Here is a 21,023-nt window from a genome sequence, read left to right on the forward strand (position 1 = left end):
ATCTCTTCTGTTTTTCACAGATGAAGGAACTAAGATTCAGTAGAGTACATTGCACAAGCCAGTAAGAGATAATAGTAAACTTACACTGACTGAACATGTCGTAAGTGCCAGAAACCACAGGACGCTTTCACTTGTGACCTATCCGGTCCTTACCGCAACCCTCTGAGGTAAATGTGATTGTCCCTATTTTAGAGATGTGAAACTGGGGACTGACGCGTGACATGCCCAAAGTCACACAGAGTCTAGAACAGAGCTCAGGCTCAAAACCAAATCTGGGGATCCCTGGGTGGCGCAGCGGTTTGGCACCTGCCTTTGGCCCAGGGCGCGATCCTGGAAACCCAGGATCGAATCCCACGTCAGGCTCCCAGTGCGTGGAGCCTGCTTCTCCCTCAGCCTGTGACTCTGCCTGTGTGTGTGTGTGTGTGTGTGTGTGTGTGACCATCATAAATAAATAAAAAAAATAAAAAACAAAAAAAACAAATCTGCCCCCAGAGGCCATGGTGCTCTGAAAAGCCTTGGCACCACCCTCTCTGCAAGCCTCGTGGTGGCCCCCCATGTACCCCAGCATCTCACCGACCTGGACGCGAAGCCCGTGGACATGGTGCTGACAATTTACATTCCCCCAGTTAAGGCAACACTGCCGCCCTCCTTGCTGGTTTCCTTCAATAATCTGAAAGATCTGTCTGTGCTTTTCCTTCCCTCCTCTAACCATTTCGGTCCACCCACCACTTGTGGTGACTTTGGCATTTGTAAATTAATTAGTTATGTCAGATTTTTAGACACGAGTGTGATTTTAGATCATGCCGACCTCCCTCCTTCTCTCCTTCTCTCCTTCTGGAAGCAGTTGGACAGCATTTCCTGTTCATAAAGCCTGTAAACTACAAGAGCCTCCTCAGTCTCCAAGTTAGGCTGTAGGTCATCCCATAGACCCTTGGGATCGGGGATAATGGGCCCGGCACTGTGCACTAGGCCCTGGGTGTCCAATGATGCAGCGTTTTCAAGGGGCTCCTAACTGGGAAAGATACCAGGGAAGGTGATGGGTTCAGAAAACAGAATCATCATCCACGAGGGAGAATGCTACAGTGAAGGGTTAACTGCGTTCCCCTCGTGCCAACACCTGGCGGGGAATCACTGACGAGCCCGGGCCCCTGCTCCTTGGTCCCCAGAAAGCATGCAGCTGCCCAATACGCAGCAGGGACAGGACAGGTGCAACTCCTTCTCCAGCCATCCAACCAGGCTGCAGCCAGATCTGTCAGGCTTTCTCTCCATCTGGTTGTGAACTTCCTCCCGACACAGCGTGAATCCCATAGCATCCACACAAACTTCCCCGGAGCTTTCAGCAAGTGTTACCAGCCTCATCATATCACTCTCGTCCTCACTCCACATTCATCTGACCCGCGAGGGCCTCGGCTTGAAACCATCAGAAGTCACATGGGGTGACCACATGACGGGCACATGGATGGAGCGCTGGCCATCCTCGTCACGCTGGTCCCTGAGGTCTCAGCGCACCCACGTTATTTCCGGCTGTCGGGTGGGCAATGATCTTGGAGAACTACTCCCTGGAGGCGGGGGTGGGGGGGACTCCTTGCTCTCATCCAGCCAAGCTGCAGTAAACAAGCTGTGAGTCCTCTCGCCTGGAAAGGGTGAGTTTGTAGGAATAGACCCACATTTTCCCCCTCCATCCAGTGGCTGGTCAGAGGTCTCCAGCCGCTGCCCGCACGCTGGCAGAGGGTCAGGTGTCAAGGCAAAGTAAAAGAAGGCTGATTAGGGAAGATCATCAGAATCCCCGGCAGGCTCCACCACAACCCAGGAGTCTTTGATCTCTTCATCTATATAAATTCCAAATCCTGCTCTGCCTGGTGCATTGCCCAGTAATGCCTACTGAATGACTGCATATGGGGAATTATAAGAGATAAGATGTGTGTGAAAGAGTCAAGCTCTCCATTGCTTTTAATAAGTAGAATAAGTAATATTCCATGTAATGCTTATGAGTTTACAGCTCTTTGCACCTACATATGTAGTAGAGGTTCTGGCATAAACCCAAAGCTAAAATACATGATCGGCATATTTATAACCCCATGGGGGCCAGGGAGGACCAGTCCAGGGGCAATCATATTTTGAAGTAAGGGGGAGCTGGTTGGTTGGCCCAGAAGTTCTACTGAGACAGAGGATGGGGAATTCTGAGTAAAGCATGGTGACTTGTCCCTCATATTTGCAACCTGGCCCAGCTCCTGCTGGACTGTTATTCCCGTCCCACCCTGTGGCTAATGGTGAGGAGCCATGGACTGCATAAGAGGTGTGTAGGTGATTGAAGAGTGTACCCCCCAAACTGATGTCCATCCAGAACCTCAGAACATGACCTTATTTGGAAAGACAGTCTTAGCAGATGTAATTAGTGAAGATGAGGTCATTATGGATTTGGATGGCCCCAAGTCCAGTGGCTGGTGTCCTTAAACACAACGGGGACACAGAGACATGCAGGGAGAGGAAGGCCCCGGGGAAGATGGAGGCAGAGATTGGAGAGATGTGTCCACAAGCCAGGGAACAATGAGTGTTGCCGGGAACCACCGAAGCTGGATGAGGCGGGGGGGACCCTCCCCCAGCACCTTCAGAGGGAGCACGGCTCTGCTGACACCTTTAATGTCTGACTTCTGGCCTCCAGACTGTGAGCAAATACATCTCTGCTGTTTGAAACCACCAAGTTTGTGGTCATTGTGATGGCAGCCCCAGGAAACTCCTACAAGCTGTTTCATCACAAACTGCAGGCGAGGGTACAGTTAGCACTCTGGGTGACCCCTCCAACCGTGCAGACACAAAAGACGAAGAGCAGGAGGGGCTCTCCCTGTGTCACAGCAGACTAGAGAAAACCTTCAGGATCTTGAGGGGGGCAGAGCAACAGGAGACCCCAAGCACACACAGGGGGATGGAGGTCAGGCCTGACCGGTGCATGTGGGAACAAGGAGGAATCGGGGTCACTTCTGTTTAAAAAGTCTCTGGAGACACCTGCAGATGCTTGGGTTACATAACATTATGCCCATTTTAGACCCAGAGTGAGAACCAAGAGGAGTACAGCACATTGCCCACAGCCACAGGGTCGTTGAGCATCCTGTGGCTTCCAGTGTTGAGAAGAGAGTTCAGACACCTTCTGACTCTTGATCCCAGGTGTGAAACCTGTTTTGTCTCTGAAAGTTTCCATGTAGCTCTGAAGCTTCACTGCGCTGGATTGTAGTGTGGGCCTGTGTTCACCCACTGTGTTGGGCATTTGCTGGCCCCTCTCAAGCTAAAGACTCATGTTCATCATTTCTGGGAAATTCTTATTAAATTGCGTCTTTGGTGATTTCTCTCTTCTGTTCTCCTTGTTCTCTTTCTGCAACGCTTATTGTTGGAATGCTGGACCTCCTGGTCTGTTCCTCTTATTTTCCTTATCTCTATTTTCTGTCTCTGTGACTTTCTTTCCTTTCTCTTTGACTTTTTTCTTCAATAACTTTGTGTGATAATAATTCTACCGTCATGTTTTAATATCCGAGGGCTATACTGTCTTCTGAATTTTAAGAATTTCAGCCTTTTCTCATTTCACCAGTGGAATAACTTCTCATCTCTCTAAAGATACTTAAAATTGATTTTTTAAAATGTCTTTTGGCATAGTCTCCACTTTTTTTCATTGTTTTGCCATTTTTCAAGTTAGAGGGTTTTCTTGCATGTCTGGGCAGCTTTGGCTGTCCACTCACAGTTCAGAGGAGTCACTAAAAAGCTGATTAGAAATTCAGAGCAGGCGGTTGGAGTTGCCAACCATGGGCTTCCCTTTACACAATGCTTCTCAGCCCAGTCATATGCCATATGCCAACCATTTGGGATGTTTTTGGACCCTAATGACCTGACTCCATCCTCAGAAATTCTGATATGGGGGCACCGGGGTGTATCAGTCAGTTAAACATCCGACTCTTGATTTCAGCTCAGGTCATGATCTCAGGGTCCTAGGATAGAGCCCTGCATCGGGCTCCCCACTCAGTGGGGAGTCTGCTCAAGGAATCTCCCTCTCCCTTTGCCCCTCCCTCTGCTTGTGCTATTTCTCTCTCAAGTAAAAATAAATAAATAAATAAATAAATAAATAAATAAATAAATAAATAATAAATCTTTTTAAAAATTCTGCTGTGACTATTTGGGGAAAGGAAGGGGTACAGGAGGGCATTTCAAATCTACCCAGGTGATTCTTATGATCATTTACTGCTTTCAAATGTTCTGGTCAGGTCATTTTGTAGGAGACCCCCTTCCATGTCAGTACTTCCAAGTATTTTTCCTTGGATTCGTCAGGTCTTCCAAAGAAGGCTCTTCCAGCCAGGCTGCCACTCATCTGAGAAGCAAAAACGTGTGAAAAGCTGAGCATTCAGGATCTGAACCCTCACTTAGCAAAACACTATTTGGGATGGTTCTGATCCTGGTGGACTGCTGCTGGCTTTGACTCAGGTGCTCTCCTAGGACAGTCACTTGCACGATGAACCTGAAAATTGTTAGCCGCATTCATCCGTATCCACCATGGTAGAACCCCATATACTTGTTACGATGACATGGGTATATTTAGGCACACGATCATATCAAAGTATCATTAACATTGCTCAGGAAGAAAGTTTGTGAGCTAGACAAGTATTACCACAATGTCAATAAATAATTTTTTTTTCAAACATAGAAACATTCCAAGAGGAAGTATCCAATACCATCTACAATACTCACTATCTGAGAAGCTCCACACCATTGAGTCCAGGCTGTATACAACCAGCACAGTTTTTTCTGGATCTGTCTGCTGTTCTCATTTATACTTCATGTTTCAGTGCTTCATGACAAAGTCCTCACACAAGTCGTGATAAAAACCCACCATGCCACGGTGCGCTGGGACTGTTTGAGAGAGACGAGCCTTTTCTCATGTGCAGGGGGCAGCAGAGCCTGTAGAAGACTCCATAACAGGGGCGCCTGGGTGGCTCAGTCAGTTAAGTATCCGACTCTTGATTTCAGCTCAGGTCACAATCTCAGAGTTATGATCTCAGGACGTGAGATAGAGCCCTGCATCGGGCTCCACACTCAGTAGGGAGTTTGCTTCTCTTTGTTTTCATCTCCTTCTGCCTCTTCCCACCCTACCCCCCACCCACTGCATACTCTCTATGTATAAATAAAGAAGAAGACTCTACAATATTTCCAAAGAGTGCTCTTAACTAAATGCAACTACATTTAGTAGTCCATTTGGTTCAGAGTCCCGTTGCTCACAGTTTCTAGGAATACTGTTATAATTTGGGCAACATCCGCATCCTCCCTTATGCCCAACCGCAACTGTGAGGTGGGGAGCCCAGAAGGAGGAGCCGGGGAGGGGACGGGCTGCAAGCTGGTTTCTCTCTGGCCCTCATGCTGGCAGTGAGTAGGTGTGGTGGGCAATTTGTATCATCTTACAGGCTAGATCATACCCTCTACCACCAAATCATATGTTGACATCCAAACCCCCAGTACCTTAGAATGAGATGGCATTGGAAACAAGTTCTTGGAAGAGGTGATTCAGTTAAATTGAGGTCATGAGGGTGGGCCCTAACCCAGGATCACTGGTGTCCCCCTAAAAGGAGGGAATTTGGACCCTTACATGTACAGAGAAAGACAATGTGAAGAAACACAAGAAAAAACCATCCACGAGCCCCAGAGGGGGTCTTTGGAACAAACCAATCCTGCCAACTTGATCTCAGACCTCTGGAGAGAAAATAATTTCTATTGTTCAAGTTGCCTGGTCTGTGGTACTTGGTTAGGGCAGCCCTAGCCAGTTAATACAGATGGTGCATTTTTTAGATGTATCACACCACAATTAATAATGATAATAATAATAATAGTTCATAAGTCTATGAATATGCAAGTGGAATAAAAAGAATGACGAATCTTTCAAATTTTCCACTTCTTCTGCCCAATCGTTTCCGTGGCTCTATCCCCTCCACACATACCCTGTGCAATTATCCATTTTGAACCTCTCCAGCCAAGGATATTTAGGGACAGGAAGATTGCGTTCTTGAGAAGGGATTCACTGCAGGAATAGCCCCAAGAAAAGATGGGACTTTTTGCCCTCTCCCCCAAAACTGAGAAGTTGACCCTCTATGTGCTTACCTAGCAATTGGGACCTGCTTGTGTTATCAGCCACAGCACAACTTAAAATCAGATGTGTGGATCGCTCCTTGAAGGCTCTCCACTCCTGGGAGGAGGAAATGGGTTGCAGGAAGGGCTAGTACCCAGGCAGCAAGGCTGCAGGGTCTGGGGGCCCCCAGCCTGAGCTGTCTCCCTCTCCCTGCACCTGCCCCTAGAAGCCATCGGCAGTCACAGAAGGAGAGACAGGAAGCCTTGCAAAGCAACGACCCAGCTGCAAAATCGCAGGCCGCTGAGCAGGGAAGGTGCGCTCACGGTTTAATTGGAGCCTGTCTGGGCACCAAGCTTAAGCACGTTTCAAAGCCTGGCAACATGAAAAGCTAGGAAACCACCTTTCCCCCCATCTTGAGTGACTGAAAGGCACATTCAAAGACATAAGGGTATAAGCACGTGGGGACCATGCACATCGTAATACAAACATCTTGCGTTTATGGAAATACTTTACAGTTTGCAAGAGGCTTGTCCCGGTTCTCCTTCCTTTGATCCTCAGAATAGTACGGGGAGGTCCAGGGGGACAAGACAAACAGCCCCTGGGACAGGCAGGCACCAAGGCTGGGGCTGGTCCTGGAGGTCACAGAGCCATTCCTTAACAGAAGTGGGTCTCACGACACCTGGGTGGCTCAGCGTTTGAGCGTCTGCCTTCTGCCCAGGGCGTGATCCCAGAGTCCAGTCCATGTGGATGGAGTCCCACATCCAGCTTTCCAGTGGGGCGGGGAGGACCTGCTTCTCCCTCTGCCTGTGTCTGTGCCTCTCTCTCTCTCTCTGTGTGTGTGTGTGTGTGTGTGTGTGTGTGTGTGTGTGTGTGTGTCTCATGAACAAATGCTCCCCATGCAGGGAGCCTGACGCCGGACTCAATCCCAGGACTCGGGATCACAACCTGAGCCAAAGGCAGGCGCTCAACCACTGAGCCACCCAGGCATCCCCATAAATAGAATCTTAAAGAAAAAAAAAGCAGTGAGTCTAGCTCACTATTGTCTCTGCTCACCCTGAGAGCAGTAATTACCACTGTGGTCGCACTTGCTCTGGGTTTGTGATGTCCACTTACTGCCTCATTTCATCCTCAACCACCCCTTGATGAAACCAAGGTTTAGCCAATTACGGGGGGGGGGGGGGATTTGAACTCAGGAGTGTCCCCAAAGACCACCTTCTAACTCGGCTGCATTCAGTCTCCTCCCGTCCACCCCCCTTTTGTACTGGGTTCCTGGCACACACAAGGCAGGTTTGGGCTGCAGCACCACCCGTTGTTCAGCGGGGCCAGGTAGGGAGGTGGCGGTCACAGCACCGTGTATGGGAGATGTGGCCTCACCGGGGCCCAGGCAGGGAGGTGGCAGCACAGGAGCGCCCCGGCCTCCAAGGCGGCCGTGCGGGGGGCTGCCCCGGGCCACATGCAGTTGCAAACTGTGGTTGCCTTTGACAGCCCCACCATCTGCTCCCGGCAAGCAAGGAAACGGGGTACGCCGGGGGGGGGGGGGGCAAGGAGGGGTGGTGCCCAGGGGCTGCGGGCCAGCTGGGCAGCCGTGCACGGGGACAGCAGCCGAGGAAGACACGGCGGGGCCCTGTGGACACGAGCTCCGAAGCCTTGGGAAGAGCGGCGAGGCCGACGCGGGCGCAGGAGCAGCCCTTGCAGGGAGCACCGCGCAGAGCCCATCGGCCGCCCTTCCGGGGGTGACTGCTTCCGCGGGGGGAGCCAGGGCAGTGGCAAAAATGCGCTTGGGGTGAAGAAGAAACCTACCTCTCATCCGGGCCCAACGTCACTCACAAACGCAGACACGTCCCTGGCTGGTGGCAGCGCTGCTCAGCCCCAAGGTGGACGTGCCCCAGGAGGTGGGGAAGGTGTGTATGCAGGGGGTGGGGGGGTCTGCAGAGGCTCCCCGCGGAATCTGGGGTGCCGCCAAGCGGATTCCTGGTGCCCTGCTGAGGCTCGGGTGGTTCTGCAGGTGGAGGCCGTCGTGGAGAAACGGCATCCTGCAGACACGGCCCCGAAGGCAGGTAACTGGGTGATAGGCGTAAAGGAAGGCACAGGATGTAATGAACATTGGGTGTTATATAAGACTGATGAATCACTGAACTCTACCTCTGAAACTAATAATACCCTGTATGTTAATTAATTGAATTTAAATTTAAGTAAGTAGGGGATCCCTGGGTGGCTCAGCGGTTTGGTGCCTGTCTTTGGCTCAGGGCGTGATCCTAGAGTCCCAGGATCGAGTCCTGCATCGGGCTCCCTGCTTGGAGTCTCCCTCTGCCTGCGTCTCTGCCTTTCTCTCTCTGTGTCTTTCATGAATAAATAAAATCTTTTAAAAAGATAAAATAAATTTAAGTAAGTAAATAAAACATTAAAATAAATAAATATAAATAAAGTCCTTGTCGGGATCCCTGGGTGGTGCAGTGGTTTAGCGCCTGCCTTTGGCCCAGGGCGCAATCCTGGAGACCCAGGATCGAATCCCACGTCCGGCTCCCGGTGCATGGAGCCTGCTTCTCCCTCTGCCTATGTCTCTGCCTCTCTCTCTCTCTCTCTCTCTGTGTGTGTGTGTGTGTGTGTGACTATCACAAATAAATTTTAAAAAATTAAAAAAATAAAAAATAAAATAATAAAGTCCTTGTCTGTTAATATCATCTCTGTCATTTCTGACTCTGTTTCTATTGACTGATTTTACTCCAGATTATGGATCACATTTGATTGCCTATCCTCTGTCAAGTAATTTTTTATTGGATGCTGGATGTTGTGAATTGTACATTGTTGAGTGCTGGAGTGTTTTGCTCTTTTTTCAAGAGCATCAGACTTTATTCTAAGAGGAAGTTAGGTTATTTGTAGATTAGATTAATTCTCCCAAAGTATGTCTTTAAGCTTTGTTTTGGCAGATCTTTCATAGCCTTTCCTGTAGAAATAGTTCAGCTCAGCCAATGAGGCTGACCCTTCTGGGGTCTCAGTGAATGCCCATGTGTCCAGTGGCAATTCTCCACTCTAGCTGTTTGGAACTCGAGTATCACCCAGGCATTGTTCAGTTTACAGTTATTCAGTTGTCCTTTGACCAGCTTCATGGAGTTTTGCCCTGTGCATTTGTGACTTAATATTCAGTAACAGTGTCCAGATTTTTAGAACCCTTTCTCTGGATAGGATCCTTCTCTCTGGTACTCTGTTCTGCAAATTCCAACTGCTTCAGCCTCTCTAAATGCCTGTATCTGTCTCCTCAACTCAGCAAGATTGCCATGCTCTGCTTGTATTCCCCCTTTTAGGCCACTTGGGTATTCCAGAAATGCAAGGCTGGTTTAATATTAGAAAATATATTAATGCAGTTAACCACATTAACATATTGAAGGAGGCATGATGACCTCAGCAGACAGAAGGGAAAAAAAACACAATGAAATTCAATGTGCCCATTTTTTTTTTAAGATTTTATTTATTTATTCATGAGAGACACAGAGAGAGAAAGGCAGAGGCAGAGGGAGAAGCAGGCTCCATGCAGGGACCCCGATGTGGGACTGGATCCTGGGTCTCCAGGATCAGGCCCTGGGCTGAAGGCGGTGCTAAACCACTAAGCCACCCGGGATTCCCAATGTGTCCATTTTTTAAACTTTCAGCAAACTAGGAATAGAAACTTCCTTAGCCTAATAAAAAAGAACCTACCCCTTCCCCCAAAAAACCTCTAGCAAACCTAATACATAGTTTTAAATACATAGCTGCAGTTTTAAATAGGGTCATCAGGTCTCACTGAGAAGGACACATTTGGGCAGAAATTTGAAGGGTGTGAAAGGAGAGCCCACGTGGCTATCTGGGGAACAACATTATAGGCAGAAGGTGTGCTCCAGGAACAGGAAGGAGGCCTGTGTGGCCCAAGCACAGAAAGCCAGGGAGAGTGGCAGATCAATTTAGAGAAGCCATGGGGGTGACAAACTAGGGGAGAGACTTTACTCTGAACAGGATGAGGATCTGGAGAACTCAGAGAAGAATTGAGGAGTTATGTGATTCGTCCTAAATCTGTCTAAAGGCTCCCTCTGTTGAACAGCAAGCAGAAGAGGGCAGGGCAGAGGCAGCAAAGCCAGCGAGGAGGCCGCTTCAGGAGCCCCGATGTGAGTGATGGCAGCTGGGTCTAGCACAGTATCCGTGGAGACGGTCAACAGTGGTGAGATGACACATTTGTTCTCAAACCAGGGCCAGTGGGTTGCTCACAGATCTGATGAAAAATGTGAAAGCAATAGGAGTCAAGGTGACTCCAAGGTCATCAGCCTGACAGCTGGAAGGACAGGAGGATGAAGAGGAGGCACAAAACGGGGATTCCATCCTGGCTGCTTCTGCTGTGTTCATAAGAGAGAGTTGCTAGGAACACTTAAAAGCTGTCCATTCATGGGGCAGCTGGGTGCCTCAGTCAGTAAAGCATCTGCCTTTGGCTCTGGTCATGATCCTGGAATCCTGGGGTCCTGGGTTCGAGCCCTACATCCGGCTCCCCGCTCAGCAGGGAGCCTGCCTCTCCCTCTGCCTGCCGCTCCCCCTGTTTGTGCTCTCATGTTCTCTCTCAAAGAAAAAAACATAAATTTTTTTTTTAAGATTTTACTTATTTATTCATGAGAGACGCAGAGAGAGAGAGGCAGAGACACAGGCAGAGGGAGAAGCAGGCTCCACATAGGGAGCCCCATGTGGGACTCAATCCCAGGCCTCCAGGACTATGCCCTGGGCGGAAGGCAGGCGGTAAACCTCCGAGCCACCTAGGGATCCCCCATAAAAATCTTTAAAAAAAAAAAAAAAAAAAGCAAAAACGCCTCCATTCTCATCCAGCAGTGGTCCACCAGCCACAGCCTGTCATGTCCGTGTAACTAGGTCCAGGGCAGCCCCTTGATTTGCAACGATCAAAAGCTGACTGGCGGGATCCCTGGGTGGTGCAGCGGTTTGGCGCCTGCCTTTGGCCCAGGGCGCAATCCTGGAGACCTGGGATCGAATCCCACGTCGGGCTCCCGGTGCATGGAGCCTGCTTCTTCCTCTGCCTATGTATCTGCCTCTCTCTCTCTCTCTCTCTGACTATCATAAATAAATAAATAAATAAATAAATAAATAAATAAATAAATAAATAAATAAAGCAAGCAAGCAAGCAAGCAAGCAAGCTGCCTGGGACCCAGCAGGCAACCTGCTTACTTGTGTCAGCTGCTACTGCTGTTCACATTTCAGACCACTAGCAAGAGTGGGGAAGAAATGATTACCACGTGAGGTTTCCTCCATGACAGTGGGTTTAAGTTTGGGCTTTTGTCCTCTGATTTGCAACACTAATTTGACAATGGCTCATTTTTTTCATTTGTTTTTATTGAAGTTCAATTTGCCAAGATAAAGGATAAACCCATTGCTCATCTCATCAAGTGCCCTCCTCAGTGCCTGTCACCCAGTTACTCCATCCTCCCCCCACCTCCCCTTCCACAACCCTTTGTTTATCAGTTAGGAGTCTCTCATGGATTGTCTCCCTCTCTAATTTTTCCCACTCAGCTCCCCTCCTTTCCCTTATAATCTCTTTCACTATTTATTATATTCCACATATGAGTGAAACCATATGATGACTGTCCTCCGATTGACTTACATCACTCAGCATAATACCCTCCAGTTCCATCCACGTCGAAGCAAATGATGGGTATTTATTTTTTTTAATAAATTAATTTTTATTGGTGTTCAATTTACCAACATACAGAATAACACCCAGTGCTCATCCCGTCAAGTGTCCCCTCAGTGCCCGTCACCCATTCACCCCCACCCCCCGCCCTCCTCCCCTTCCACCACCCCTAGTTCGTTTCCCAGAGTTAGGAGTCTTTATGTTCTGTCTCCCTTTCTGATATTTCCCACACATTTCTTCTCCCTTCCCTTATATTCCCTTTCACTATTATTCATATTCCCCAAATGAATGAGAACATACACTGTTTGTCCTTCTCCGATTGACTTACTTCACTCAGCATAATACCCTCCAGTTCCATCCACGTTGAAGCAAATGGTGGGTATTTGTCGTTTCTAATGGCTGAGGAATATTCCATTGTATACATAAACCACATCTTCTTTATCCATTCATCTTTCGATGGACACCGAGGCCCCTTACACAGTTTGGCTACTGTGGACATTGCTGCTAGAAGCATCGGGGTGCAGGTGTCCCGGCGTTTCATTGCATCTGAATCTTTGGGGTAAATCCACCTAACAGTGCAATTGCTGGGTCGTAGGGCAGGTCTATTTTTAACTCTTTGAGGAACCTCCACACAGTTTTCCAGAGTGGCTGCACCAGTTCACATTCCCACCAACAGTGTAAGAGGGTTCCCTTTTCTCCGCATCCTCTCCAACATTTGTTGTTTCCTGCCTTGTTAATTTTCCCCATTCTCACTGGTGTGAGGTGGTATCTCATTGTGGTTTTGATTTGTATTTCCCTGATGGCAAGTGATGCAGAGCATTTTCTCATGTGCGTGTTGGCCATGTCTATGTCTTCCTCTGTGAGATTTCTGTTCATGTCTTTTGCCCATTTCATGATTGGATTGTTTGTTTCTTTGGTGTTGAGTTTAATAAGTTCTTTATAGATCTTGGAAACTAGCCCTTTATCTGATATGTTATTTGCAAATATCTTCTCCCATTCTGTAGGTTGTCTTTTAGTTTTGTTGACTGTATCCTTTGCTGTGCAAAAGCTTCTTATCTTGATGAAGTCCCAATAGTTCATTTTTGCTTTTGTTTCTTTTGCCTTCATGGATGTATCTTGCAAGAAGTTACTGTGGCCGAGTTCAAAAAGGGTGTTGCCTGTGTTCTCCTCTAGGATTTTGATGGAATCTTGTCTCACATTTAGATCTTTCATCCATTTTGAGTTTATCTTTGTGTATGGTGCAAGAGAGTGGTCTAGTTTCATTCTTCTGCATGTGGATGTCCAATTTTCCCAGCACCATTTATTGAAGAGACTGTCTTTCTTCCAGTGGATAGTCTTTCCTCCTTTATCGAATATTAGTTGACCATAAAGTTCAGGGTCCACTTCTGGGTTCTCTATTGTATTCCATTGATCTATGTGTCTGTTTTTGTGCCAGTACCACACTGTCATGATGACCACAGCTTTGTAGTACAACCTGAAATCTGGCATTGTGATGCCCCCAGATATGGTTTTCTTTTTTAAAATTCCCCTGGCTATTCGGGGTCTTTTCTGATTCCACACAAATCTTAAAATAATTTGTTCTAACTCTCTGAAGAAAGTCCATGGTATTTTGATAGGGATTGCATTAAACACGTAAATTGCCCTGGGTAATATTGACATTTTCACAATATTAATTCTGCCAATCCATGAGCATGGAATATTTTTCCATCTCTTTGTGTCTTCCTCAATTTCTTTCAGAAGTGTTCTATAGTTTTTAGGGTATAGATCCTTTACCTCTTTGGTTAGGTTTATTCCTAGGTATCTTATGCTTTTGGGTGCAATTGCAAATGGGATTGACTCCTTAATTTCTCTTTCTTCAGTCTCATTGTTAGTGTATAGAAATGCCATTGATTTCTGGGCATTGATTTTGTATCCTGCCACACTACCAAATTGCTGTATGAGTTCTAGCAATCTTGGGGTGGAGGCTTTTGGGTTTTTTATGTAGAGTATCATGTCATCGGCGAAGAGGGAGAGTTTGACTTCTTCTTTGCCAATTTGAATGCCTTTAATGTCTTTTTGTTGTCTGATTGCTGAGGCTAGGACTTCTAATACTATGTTGAATAGCAGTGGTGAGAGTGGACATCCCTGTCTTGTTCCTGATCTTAGGGGAAAGGCTCCCAGTGCTTCCCCATTGAGAATGATATTTGCTGTGGGCTTTTCGTAGATGGCTTTTAAGATGTTGAGGAAAGTTCCCTCTATCCCTACACTCTGAAGAGTTTTGATCAGGAATGGATGCTGTATTTTGTCAAATGCTTTCTCTGCATCTAATGAGAGGATCGTATGGTTCTTGGTTTTTCTCTAAATGATGGGTATTTATATATAGACCACATCTTCTTTATCCATCATCTGTTGAAGGACATTGTGGCTTCTTCCACTGTTTGGCTATTGTGGACATTGCTGCTATGAACATTGGGGTGCAGGTGACCCGGTGTTTCACTACATCTGTAAGTGAAAATACCCAGTAATGCAATTGCTTTGGGGTAAATACCCAATAATGCAATTGCTGGGTTCTAGGGTAGTTCTATTTTTTAACTTCTTGAGGAAGCGCCACAGTTTTCCAGAGTGGCTGTACCAGTTCACATTCCCACCAACAGTTACACTGTTGGGTTCCCTTTCTCCCCATCCTCTCCAACATTTGTTGTTTCCCATCTTGTTCATTTTCACCATTCTCACTGGTGTGAGGTGGTATCTTAATGTGGTTTTGATTTGTATTTCCCTGATGCCAAGTGATGTGGAACATTTTCTCATGTGCTTGTTGGGACAATGGCTTATTTTAGAGATCACGTGGAGTCATGGAAGAACCACTGGATACTTTAAAATTGTTTAACTGATTGTGGTGTCAAAAGTCCAGTGATCAATTCATTAAGTTGGCCTGACTCCCAGAGTTATTCAATCAATATTTTATTGAGTACCTATGATGTGCCTCCACACTGAGAACCAAGTTTAAGGCCTCATCATAACACCAGTCTGCTCACTGTGTGATTATCCACATTTTCTTACTTTTTAAAAAAATATTTATTTATTTATTCATGAGAGACACACAGAGAGGGGCAGAAACATAGGCAGAGGGAGAAGCAAGTTTCCTGCGGGGAGCCTGATGTGGGACTCGATCCCAGGACCCCAGCCAGGATCACACCCTGAGCCAAAGGAAGATGCTCAACCACTGAGCCACCCAGATATCCCACCAACATTTTCTTACTTAACACAACATCAAAATATCATACTTTTATTTTAAAATGGGCATCTTTTATCCAAATGCTGCAACTCATTGTGTTCATTTGCTCACTGTGGTTGGAGCCTTCATGTCTGCTCATCTATAAATCATTTACAGATTTTTCTCAAAGATTCATGACCCAGGCACTGAGGTCAAAGTTCAGAGCCACATTTGTCATGCTGGGGTTTTTATTTAATTAATTAATTTAATTCTATCAAGGCCGATAGAAAATTCACTCAGACTTGGTTTTCTTCTTTTCTTTTACCATGTAATCAGACTGGGTTGTCAAGAAACATCCATCCGCTGTATTACCTGTGTTCAGGAAGGGGAAGATAATGCTTAATATAGAATCTGACTTTTTAGTCTAGGAAACTCCCCTTCTGGTGGCAGGTACCCATTTGCAAGTGAAAGTAGAAAACACATGCACAAAAAGAGTAGAACTAATTGGTAGAGAAAGGCAAAGCAGACCCCTCTATATGCATGGTCTATTTTATTTTATTTTATTTATTTAAGAGAGAGAGAGAAGGAGCAGGGGCAGAGGGAGAAGCAGACTCCACGCTGAGCAGGGAGATGTGCCATTTGATCCCAGGACCCCAGGACCCTAGGATCATGACCTGAGCTGAAGGCAGATACTTAATCAATTGAGCCACCCAGGAACCCCTGCATGGTCTGTTCTAAAAGTGTTGGCACATCACCTTATAGTCCCAGACAAACCATCCTGTCCCTGCAAAGGGAACAGCAGAGCCAGGAAACACATGAAGAGATGCTCAACATCACTCATCGCCAGGGAAACAGAAATCAGAACGACAGTGAGATGTCACATCACACCAGTCAGAATGGCTCTCATGAAAAAGATAAGAGAGAACAAGTGTTGGCGAGGATGTGGGGAAAAGAGAACCCTTGCACACTGTTGGTGGGATTGTAAATTGACATAGCCACTATGGAAAATATATGGAGGTTCCTCAAAAAATTTAAAAAATAGAACTACCATACAACCCAGTAATTCACTTCTGGATATTTCCCCAAAGAAGACGAAGCACTAATTTGAAAAGATTTAGGTACCCCCATGTTTATTGCAGCTTTATTTATGGTACTCAAGATACGGAAACAACCTAAGTGTCCATCGATAGATGAACAGATGAGAAGGACCGATGCACATACACACATACACATACAAACACTCAGCCAGCAACAAAATGAGATCTTGCCATTCACAACAATGTGGATGGACCTAGAGGTATTCTACTAAGTGAAACAAGTCAGAAAACAACAAATATCATTTGATTTTGCTTATGTATGGAATCCAAAACAACAACAAAGCAGATGAAGAAAACGGAAGTGCACTCCCAAGTACATGGAGCTAGTGGCTGCCAGAGGGGACGGGGGTGGGGGGCAGGGTGAGATAGCCAAAGGGCATGAGAGGCACAAACTTCCAGGTAGAAAATGAATACATCACAGGGATGAAAACTATAGGAAAATAAAGGAGGGGGGAATCAGCAGAAAAACCCCCAAACCTGAAGTAGATGAAATCTGTTTGCACCTTTTCTGTGTGTCTGTCTCCCTCAGTGAATCTAGCGCTCCTCAACAGCGCACAGCCAGTGGGGTCGGGAAGACAGGACACCACACCGGAGATTAAACCCAGTTGCATAAAAGTTGCCAGCTGGGTGCCTTGGGCAGGTCATCATTACTTCTCTGGTTCTCATATTCCCCTTCTGTCCCTATTCTACTATTCTATTCTATTCTATTCTATTCTATTCTATTCTATTCTATTCTATTCTAATGCCTGCCTTGTCCATCTCCACAAGGTTCGTGAGACCCAAATAAAAAAATAAAGGGGGGGTGGGCAGCCTGGGTGGCCCAGCGGTTTAGCGCCGCCTTCAGCCCAGGGCCTGATCCTGGAGACCCAGGGTAGAGTCCCACGTCCAGCTCCCTGCATGGAGCCTGCTTCTCCCTCTGCCTGTGTCTCTGCCTCTCTCTCTCTCTCTGTCTCTCATGAATAAATAAACAAAATCTTAAAAAAAAAAATGGGGAACTGCTTTGTGTGCAATGACGAAATGCAGGCTGGAAAAACATAGTGTGTTATCACTGTTAGTCTTAATCCTGCCACTGACAGTGGGAAAGTTACTAAGGTCTCTCAGCTTCCATATCTGTAAAGCAGGGAAAATAAGACCTACCTCAGATGATTACAATAGGGATTAAATAAGATAGTTAACATAAAGCAGACTCTTGGCTTTCCCAAGCCCAGTGGAAGGCTTCTCCTCCTAAATAAGATAAGGACTTGCTAGGGGAAAGCTCTGCACCCTTTCACCCTCCGCTCCCCTCCTTCTTCCTGCCTAGAACATAAGTGTACCTGGAGGTACAGCAGCTGTCTTGCAACCATGAGACAAGAGGCTTGAGAATGAAGGTCTCTGCTAAGGACAGAAGAACAGAAAAGTAGAAAGAACCTAAGTTTCTGATGATCATTGATACTAGCCTTAGAACATCTCCCCTGGACTTTTTGCTACATAGGAAAAAAAATAGTGTTTTTTATTGGCCTCAACCTATAAAGTAGGGCTTTACATTGTTTATATCCATGTGCATTCCAAATAGATATACTGTCTTAATTTTTTTAACATTTTTTATTTATTTCAGAGAGAGAGAGAGAGAGCACTCAAGCAGGGCCTAGGGGCAGGGAGAGGTGAAGGGGGAGAGATTGGGGAGCAGACTCCTCACTGAGTATGAAGCCTGATGCGGGGCTGGGTCCTACGACCCTGAATTCATGACCTGAGCCAAAATCAAGAGTCTGACACTTAACCGATGGAGCCACCCAGGTGCTCCTAAACTGTCTTAATTTACATTAAGTTTGGTCCCTACAGAGCACAACTATGGGAGAGGGCCTTGGCATATGGCTTTTACTGTGTTGAATGAGACAGCTGAAGCAAATAAAGTTTGAAACTAAAGTTTGAGGATTGGATGAAAAATGTTAATCACAAAAACTCTGAGAAAGTTGAGAATTCTCATACATTCACAAGTGATACAAATTGCAGTGTTCTTGTTAAAGAACAGTCAGTTAAAAAGTTCCTCTGGCAAATACTTTTTTTTTCAAAGATTTTATTTATTTATTCATAAGAGACACAGAGAGAGAGAAGCAGAGACACAGGCAGAGGGAGAAGCAGGCTCCATGCAGGGAGTCCAATGCAGGACTTGATCCCAGGACTCCAGGATCATGCTCTGGGCCGAAGGCAGGCACTAAACCGCTGAGCATTATTTGGTGTCCCTGGTAAATACTTTTCTTAATAGTAAATAAATATAACATAAGAAGTGCAAGACTAGCCCCATAAAAATTGTAAAACATTATACACCAGGAAGTAGACTAGTGGTTCCCAGGCTGGGGCTTGAGGTGGGTGGGGAGTTAATGCTAAGGGGTAGGCACTTCTTCTGGGAAGATGGTGGTGATGGCCATACAACCTTGTGAATATAACAACCATCCCTGAACTGTACACTTTAAAAAAAAAAAAAGTGAGTTTTGTGGAATGTGAATGATATCTTGTAACAAAGAGTAAAAGAAGAGGAAAAACACAGGGGCCCCCGGGTGGCTCAGGGGTTGAATGTCTGCCTTTGGCTCAGATCGTGATCCCAGGGGTCCTAGGATTGAGTCCCGCACTGGGCTCCCTGCAGGAGGCCTGCTTCTCCCTCTGCCTATGTCTCTGCCTCTCTCTCTGTGTCTCTCCTGAATAAATAAATAAAATCCTAAAAAAAAAAAGAGGAAAAACATAAAATAAACAAGAGTAAAGGAGACTGACTACTCAGAGCCCCTTCAGACTTTCATCTGAGTTCAATCAATTGACCTTTAGCCCAAAGACACATTTTGCTCATATTGCCTCCTCTCTGGCAATGTTCCAAGCATCTTCCATCTTCCCCCAGTGGTTATGGTGACATAGCTCATAAAGCAATGAAAACAAAAAGAAGAAGACAAACCCCGCCATTTGTGTCCACCTAGCTTACAATAACCAACACGGAGAAAACAGTCCAGGTCCTTTCACGGATTTGCAGTGTTGGTCCTCTCCAACTCAGTATCCATGATTTCCAGGATGGCAAATACTAACATTGTGGTCTCACCAGAGTATCGTGGTCTGTTACTTCTACTTATAATTGAAGGAAGTACAAAATATCCATTAGGAACTGATTTTTAAAAAGATGTCATTTTTCCCATCCAACCCCCCCCCCTGAAGATGAATACATAGAGGGCACCTGGGTGGCTCAGTCAGTTAAGTGTCCAATTCTGGATCTCAGTTCAGGTCTTGATCTCAGTGTCCTGAGTTGAACCCTGTGTTGGGCACTGTGCTGGGTATGGAACCCATTTAAAAAAAAAAAAGATGGATGGATACAGACCCTCTGCGCAGTTCCTGGCATACAGTAAGTGCTCAATAAACGTCAGCTACTATGGCTATTGGCAGATGCCAGTAGGCATGTTGAGGGTTCAGAAGCCTCCCGCTACTGTTCCTGGTTGACCTCTCTAGCTTCTCCCAAGGTCCCGGTCCCAGCTGAGCCCCCATCCAGCCTCCACGGTTGGGACACGGTGAGGCAGGGTCCTGAGAACTGGCTCAAGCCGAGTGATCAGTGGCTCGTCGGCCTCCGCGTGTCCCCTCCTGCCCTTCCCTCTGCTCTCTGTTCTCAGACACATCATTTCTTGGGGCTCCATCACACCTATGCCGCCCATCCCGGCGCCACGTGGGTGTGCCAGTGCATCACCTTCCATCCATGCAAACGATCCTGTTGCCTCCCGAACTGTTTCTCCGGGAAGGAAGAGGGATGGGCGCCCGCGGAGACAGTGTGGTCTCCGTGGCGCTAAAGCGGCCCACCCCCGGGACTGGTCTGACCTGCACCCCAACACCCCTGCCAAGGACGAACCAGCCTTGGGCTCCCGCAGCCTCAGCACCCGCCCTGGAGACACCCGCACCCTCCACCCCCACCCAGCTATCCTCCGACACAGAGGCTGGGCTTGGGGGACCCAGGGCGCCGGACACACCCAGGATGTCCTCTCCGCTCCCCAGACCCCAAACACCCTGAAAAACAGAGGGGTGAAACCTGTAAATAATCAGAACTTGTTTCCAAGACTTCAGAGTTCTCCCACCGCACCCCACCGATTGTGTGTGTGTGTGTGTGTGTGTGTGTGTGTGTCTGCGCGCGTGCGCATGTGAGTGTGCGCGCGCGTGCGTGTACGTGAGTGCGCACATGTGTGCGCGCGCGCGTGGGTGTGAACGTGTGCTGAGTGTGCGCGTGTGTGCGTGAGTGCGCACGCGTGTGTGCGCGTGTATGAGTGTGTGCGTGTATGGACACGGAAGACACCGATCGATGGAGGCAGATACAGATGGAAAAGACACCTACGGATACGGTCTCTGAAACCCTCTGCGCACATTTCCTGCTTTTACGTTGTCAACCTGGGAAGAGGTATTTTATTGATGCGCAAACCGAGACTTAATGGAGATTTTTTATTTATTTTTATTTTTATTTTTATTTTTTTAATCTTATTTATTTATGATAGTCACACACAGAGAGAGAGAGGCAGAGACACAGGCAGAGGGAGAAGCAGGCTCCATGCACCGGGAGCCCGACGTGGGACTCCAGGTCTCCAGGATCGCGCCCTGGGCCAAAGGCAGGCGCCAAACTGCTGCGCCACCCAGGGATCCCTTAGTGGAGAATTTTTTTAAAAGATTTTTATTTATTTATTCATGAGAGACCCAGGCAGAGGGAGAAGCAGGCTCCATGCAGGGAGCCCGCGGTGGGACTCGATCCCGGGTCTCCAGGATCACGCCCTGAACCAAAGGCAGGTGCCAAACCGCCGAGCCCCCGGGGGATCCCCCGGAGATTCTTTTAAACTTAGCTAAACGGAGGGTGGCGGAGGGGGACCGGGTGAGGCTGGCGCCGGGCCTGAGCACCCCGACCCACTGTGATGTGTTCTTGCAGCTCATTTTCGCCAGTCGCCAGGCACCAAGAGCCCCCGCCTTCCTGGCCCCCCCTGCGCACCTGCGCCCCCC

Source organism: Nyctereutes procyonoides, unplaced genomic scaffold, assembly GCF_905146905.1.
Source record: "Nyctereutes procyonoides isolate TBG_1078 unplaced genomic scaffold, NYPRO_anot_genome, whole genome shotgun sequence".
Classification (NCBI taxonomy): Eukaryota; Metazoa; Chordata; class Mammalia; order Carnivora; family Canidae; genus Nyctereutes; species Nyctereutes procyonoides.